Source organism: Theropithecus gelada, chromosome 3 (assembly GCF_003255815.1).
Source record: "Theropithecus gelada isolate Dixy chromosome 3, Tgel_1.0, whole genome shotgun sequence".
NCBI classification, from domain to species: Eukaryota; Metazoa; Chordata; class Mammalia; order Primates; family Cercopithecidae; genus Theropithecus; species Theropithecus gelada.
In genome coordinates this window covers 59,774,303-59,779,506 of record NC_037670.1, presented here as the reverse complement: position 1 = coordinate 59,779,506, position 5,204 = coordinate 59,774,303, and the positions used below count along the sequence as shown (strand labels likewise).

At 38.4% G+C, this 5,204-nt stretch overlaps 1 non-coding gene across 1 annotated transcript; it reads right to left on the bottom strand.

Annotated features, from left to right (window-relative positions):
• Positions 1 to 1,135: 1,135 nt before the first annotated feature.
• On the bottom strand, positions 1,136 to 1,318 carry LOC112622006. Its single transcript, XR_003118911.1, has one exon. It is a non-coding gene; the product is annotated as a U2 spliceosomal RNA (small nuclear RNA).
• Positions 1,319 to 5,204: the final 3,886 nt, after the last annotated feature.

The window sequence follows — 5,204 nt, the reverse complement described above, 5'->3', positions numbered from 1 at the left end:
CAGCTGCTGCAATTTGGTGTTTTCTCAAAAACGTAAACGTAGAATTGCTATGAAATCCAGTGGTTTCACTTCTAGGTATACAGTGGAAAGAATTGAAAACAGGCACTCACACAAACATGTGTACACTCGTGTTCATAGCAGCATTATTCACAGTAGCCTAAGAGTGGAGATAGCCCAGGTTTCCTTCAGCAGACAGTTGGATGGATACATGCAGTATGGTGTACGCATGCAATGAATACTTTTTCCTTTTAAAAGTAGTGATGTTCTGATACATGCTCCAACATTGATGAATCTTGAGAACATTGTGCTGGGTAAAATAAGTTACACACAAAAGCATCTGTTTTGTACGGTTTGACTTCTATCTCCACCTAGATTGGGTGAATTCCTAGAGACAGAAGCAGAATGGAGGTTGCAGGGACCAAGGGAAAGGGGAAAGGGAAGTTATCATTCCTTGGTGGGGGCTTTTGTTTGGGATGTGAAAGTGTTCTGGAGATGGATCGTGGTGGTGATGGTGCAACATCGTGGGTGTGTTTGGTGTTCCTGAATTGTACACTTGAAAATGGTTAGGATTCTAAATTTTATGTTGTTTTACCAAACTAAAAGAAAGTGTCAGAAAACTTACATTGATATTCTGAATATGATTCATGGAACATCACAATCTCACCTAGATACTGAAAAAATGTGTGCACCAAGTGCAGGCAAATAGAAAATGTGTGTGGACAGTGACTTTCATTAGGAGAGGCTTTGCTGTGCCCACTTATTAGGAGCCATTCTCTATTGTTTACTGCACTCGTCCTTAAACTGCTTCCACTATGACTTTCTGATAGAACCCTTGTTTTTGCCCAGTATTATAAAATGAGTTACATAAAGGCAGAGCAAATGCTAAAGGAAACTGTCCAGAAGGAAGGACAGTAGTAAGTGGAGAGACGTTATTGCAAACAAGCACCTGGTAACAGCTGTGTGAGTTGGTAAGCGAAAAGGAGCTCATACACAAAGCCGGTTACACCCCAGCATGTCAGTTTGCTGCTTAGGTGTGGGCTTTTTCCGTGTTTGTTGTGCCACTCACTGTTAACTGATTGTGTGTTTCTAACATTCCTCATTTCAATTTATGGAAAATCATTACCCAATTGCCAATTTTATGCAGAACATCTGATTAGCAGGAGCAAATGGTCAACGTTAAGCATGGTGTATTATTTTCAACCATCTCCCTGCTCCAAAAATCCACTTCATATATTGTCCTGGGATAAACGATGTAGCAGATACTAAACTGATAAAACAGATCCTACACTTGGTCTTAACCAGAACACCTAGAAGGGATTCTCTCCTTTAATCTCTTGCTCCTCAGACTGGGTAGGAGAAATTTTGTCTTAACATTCCTTAGCTTTGCTGAAGCAAGTCCTTACACATGCATTCTTCATTAGCCTTATATTCATTATATTCTGATCCGGTTTTTTATGCATGAAAAAGAGAAGTAGGTTCTAAATAGTTTGTTTTCAACTCATTTTTCTAATAATCAATTGTATCAATTCAATTCTCTCTAAAATCATTTGTTAAGAATTTGAGACAATGGACTGGAATAAAAAAGGAACTTCAGTATTCCAAAAAAATTTAATATGAATTTGCTCTCATCTATGTCCATTTTTGGACTTATTCCCCTTTGCTTTTTTGGAAATTCTCTATGTTAGCATACAGCATATTTTGCTGCAAAGGTTTGCATACCTAAAATTCAACCTGGAATGCCAACTCCTTCTTTTCTGGAAAAGGCTTATTTGTGTTTATTTAACTGACCCTGGTCAGTGATGGCCTAATTAACTCTAAATTTTGTTCTCTCCTGCTTCTTTTTTTACCTTCAGGATGATTCTGTGGGAAACAAAACAAAACAAAACAATAATATCTAAGTTTCAGGGGGGAAAAGGTAGGGTGTCTGAATAGCTGAATGTGTATCTGTCATTGTCCAAGTCTCTGATATTCTGTAGTGCACATCTAGATCTATGTTGACATGCTTAAATTCTTTTGTTTCACTTTTCTTCATAAATGACATTCTGATTTGGCTCATTCATATCCTATAACTAAGTTTGGGAGAGATATTCACATTGTTAGATATGTAGGGAGATCTACGACGACTCCTAACATCTTCCCTTATTTTAGGCCAAAGTTTACACTATCAAGTACGTTATTTACAATGTGCGTTTTTTGGCTGTTTCCTTATTTAATTGAAGATATATATTTTAGTGTCTTAGTTGATTCATGCTGCTCTAATGAAATTCCTTAGATTGGGTAATTATAAATAATAGAAATGCATTGCTTATAATTCTGGAGGCTGAGAAGTTCAAGATTAAGGTGCCAGTGGATCTGGTGCTCAGTGAGAGCTTCCTGCTTCACAGATGGTGCCTTGTTCCTGTGTCCTCACCTGGCAGAAAGAGTGAATGTTGTGTCCTCACATGGCTGGAGGGCAAAAAGTAACAAACTTGCTCCATCGCACCCTTGTATAGGAGCACTACTCTTATTCCGAGTGCAGAGCTTTCATGGGCTAAGCACCTTCTAAAGATCTCACTTTTAATACCATTGCACTGGGGGTTAAGTTGCAACATGAATTTTGAAAGGGACACAGATACTAACAGTGATATATTTTTGTTTTGGTGATTTTTAAGGGAAGTCAGTCATAGGTAAAAATGGTTTGATTTGCTCAACCTTTCTTGAAAGTATCAAATTTTTTAATGAAGTGTTTGCAAATAGTAGCACATGAATAGTTACGCAGAATCTAATTCTTGATGATTTTTTCTCTAGAATTCACAAAATTGCGACTAAGGCCTTAGTTCCCCCACAGCCTGGTTCATCTTTCAGTTTCATTCAAGATGGACTGTATGGAAATATGAATGAGCAATGTCCATATCACCTTTTAGTTTTTCAAAAGTTGTGTAGCTAACCTCACATCTGCTCATTGACTATGTTACTTGTGGAGTGTATCATATCTACATGCAGAGAAAATGTACTAGTGCTGACCTGTGTTATCACTAATTCCAACGAAGGGAAGACTGGTCAATGAAGAGGTGAGAAATGCAAAGAAAGCTGTCTTTTTCCCTCTGCCTCCCCCAGCCTGTGTAACAGCCAGGTTGTTAATATGAAGGGAAATGGTAAAACCCCTGCAGTCTCTGCATTATGGTGAGAGTGAGCAGAGGGCGATCTTGGAGGCTGGTGTGAAATGACTGTAAGAAGTCAATGAGAAGCTTAACTGCATGGGAAAGGCACAGAATAAATTTTTTAATTTGCTTATTTCCTTTTTACGCTGTTAATTTCACTTTTACTTTTTGTCTGCTTTTTTAGAAAAGGGACTGATTACTTGCTTTAATCTATCTTTGTGTTTAAATGTCCTTGTATAGCCTCTTGAAAATCTTTCTTTTAAAGAGGTGTTCCTCTCTAACTTCATAGAATGAGAGAAAAGCAAGTAAGAGCTTCACACTACTTGCCTAAAACCCCAATAGAAGAAAACAAGACAGATCCACACTAACAGTGTCTAGGCCTGTGGAGGAAGGCCTGCCCTTAGAAACTGTCTTTTGGAAGCATCTTGGTTTTTCCTCTGACAGTACCAGTTGTAAACAGTGAAGCATAGATTTGTAGCTGGAGAGGGACATTCGGGGGAGGAAGATATTCTCCTGTTTCCATAAGGCACTTGGTAGCCTCTTGGAGTGGAGAATACTGCCTCATTGTCTGAAATAAGCCATTCATGAACATTCTTAATAGTGATGCTCTACTTATTCTTCAAATCTCATTTCCAGGGTTTCAAAGAATCTCTCCAGCACCCTTCAGACCAGGCAAAGGAAGGACTCTTATTCTTCTTCCTGGCAACTTCTGGTGTAGCACTTGCCGTGGAGTGTCCTTTATGATGAATTTGGAAATTTTCACTTCATGTTTGTGGCTCATGCTGGAATATAGTCACTATGAGAAAGAGATCTATGATCTTTTATTTGTTGTTTTTCTTGCCACAGTTAAATGTAGTATCTTGAATAACATCTGCTCCAAAATAATCCTAACTAATTTTCCCCACTGCAGGAATATTTTTAAAGCTGGGAAAGATATTTCTCTCATGCAGTTCTTATAAGTATACTGTGGCCTCCACCTACTTTCTCCTGAACATCCTGCTTCCAGGGTTGGGAATCACTCAGACATTTATAAACAATGGGTACTTTGCTCTTGGGGGAAAGCAAAAAGATCATTCAGGGTGTGCATAGGACTGGCAAATCAGAAGAATATTTTTCTAGGTTTCTATTCACAAGAAGAAATGTGTATCATTAAATTTGGCTTATAATCAAGAAAGCTCGAAAGCAGGAGAGCATTCTCAGATATTTCAAGGAAAATGATGTGAAGTGTGAGATCCAGGGCGAAGGATGGCTCTTCTCTGCTTGAAAGGATCTCAAGGATAGGCTAGGTTCCCTTGCCGTGGCTGGAGGTCCCCAAAACAAAAGGAAACTGACTTTGTTTCCTCAGGACATTTACAGGCCCAGGAGAACTGGGAGCTTTCTTCCATCAGCTGGCTATGCTGAGGGGTGTGGATGTGAAGAGCAGAACTTCAAGAAGCAAACAAATGTGTTTGTGAGCACATGCCAAAGGTTTATGTAACTCATTGTGAACTAATCATGGGAAAGACAAAGTTCAAAGAGAATTAAAGGAGTGGGGCAGGCAAGGGATGCTGAAATGCCATTACTATCTAAATTCCAAAACTGGTTCTTGTTCTCCAGGGAACTAAAACTCTAGCTACTAAGGTCATTTTCTCTAGCAGACTGTAAAACTAGGATGACATCCGTCTTTATATAGATTAACTTCTAACTTGATAGGGTTGTAAAATATCTGAACTCTTGCTGTTGAGAATTGTTAGTTAAAAATACATTCCCTGAGAAAATCATATTGGTCAAGTGAAGTCATGCCAGTTTATCAGAAAGACTCAAATCAGCTTACAGAAAAAAATCTCCGTCTCTCCCTCTCTCTCTCTCTCTCTCTCTCTCTCTCTCTCTCTCTCTCTATGATATATAGATATGCTATCTATGTGATATACATATAGATATGATACCTGTGATAACAATATGAGAAAGAAAGATATAAATACATACATAGCTATAGATAAATAGATATAGATACATATAAATACTCAAGTCATCACTGTGTTTGCATGTTGGGGTAGACATATTTTAACAGAAATTTGAACAAGG